A 1,064-nucleotide genomic window follows, 5' to 3' on the forward strand; every position below is an offset into this window, starting at 1 on the left:
CGGATTTCACTTGTGGGATTAAACTGGGAATGTTGTTATTAATTTCACGTTCCTAAGGTATACTGTATTGTTCTCAACTCAAAACTTGCTTTCTATTTTTGTTTTTTGGTTTCTCTTTCTGGTTATTTCATTAGTTACAGCTTGCAATACAACAAATGGCATGCCCAAATCTATGATTTCTCAAAATTGTTCATAAAATGTGGTTGAGCATGGAGTTTTGTTCCTTCAGTTTTGCAGGTATTTTTTCATTTACACATCTTACCACATCATGGAAGAAACAAATATGTAGACAACATAGGATGGTATAAAAGGAAAGGCCCATTTATAATTTTAAGCATACCTTTCTCGGCCTTTTGGCTAAGATCAAGTGTAGTATCTGTTCTTATCAGTTTAATATCTGATATGTGGGCCATTGGTCCACACGATATTAACTCTATTTTTTGAGGGAGAGAGTCCTTCAAAGTAGCTTGCTACCTGGGCTCTCAAGCGTCGTCCATGTGTTGCACTATTGCATGGGCCTGGCGCACCCCACCAATCTTAGTTTAAATTTTTTGTTGTGAATCATTTGTATTTTGTTGTGGATTAATCATTGGTCCTATAATTAGATGGGGCTAAAAAGGAATGGTGTTGTGTACATTGATTGTATCCAATTGAATCTGTATGAAGAATACTCACTTAGCCTCAATATCCAAAGTTGATGTTTTGTTGTCTTATTTTTACAAATCCACTGTTCGAATACCAAGTTAACCCATGTATGGAGAAAATGCCCCGAGCCAATAATACAAGTAAATAAATACCTTTGCGGAAAAGCTCTAACAAATTTTTCCGAAGCAGAAAAAGATCCAAAATGGAGAGCTGCAATGAAGGAAGAACTCACCATGATTGAGAAGAACCAGACTTGGAAACTTGTGAAAAGATCTGAAGACAGGAAAGTCATAGGAGTGAAGTGGATTTTCAGAACCAAGCTGAACGCAAATGGCTCTATCAACAAGCACAAAGCCAGACTTGTTGTAAAGGGGTATGCTTGTTGACACCCAATTTTTGCTCTCCGTGCCTAAAATTAA

At 36.9% G+C, this 1,064-nt stretch overlaps 1 non-coding gene across 1 annotated transcript; it reads left to right on the plus strand.

Moving 5' to 3' along the window:
• The first annotated feature begins 336 nt into the window (after positions 1–336).
• Positions 337–532, plus strand: LOC124890812. The gene has a single exon (XR_007049380.1). It is a non-coding gene; the product is annotated as a U2 spliceosomal RNA (small nuclear RNA).
• Positions 533–1,064: the final 532 nt, after the last annotated feature.

Source organism: Capsicum annuum, unplaced genomic scaffold (assembly GCF_002878395.1).
Source record: "Capsicum annuum cultivar UCD-10X-F1 unplaced genomic scaffold, UCD10Xv1.1 ctg25665, whole genome shotgun sequence".
Classification (NCBI taxonomy): Eukaryota; Viridiplantae; Streptophyta; class Magnoliopsida; order Solanales; family Solanaceae; genus Capsicum; species Capsicum annuum.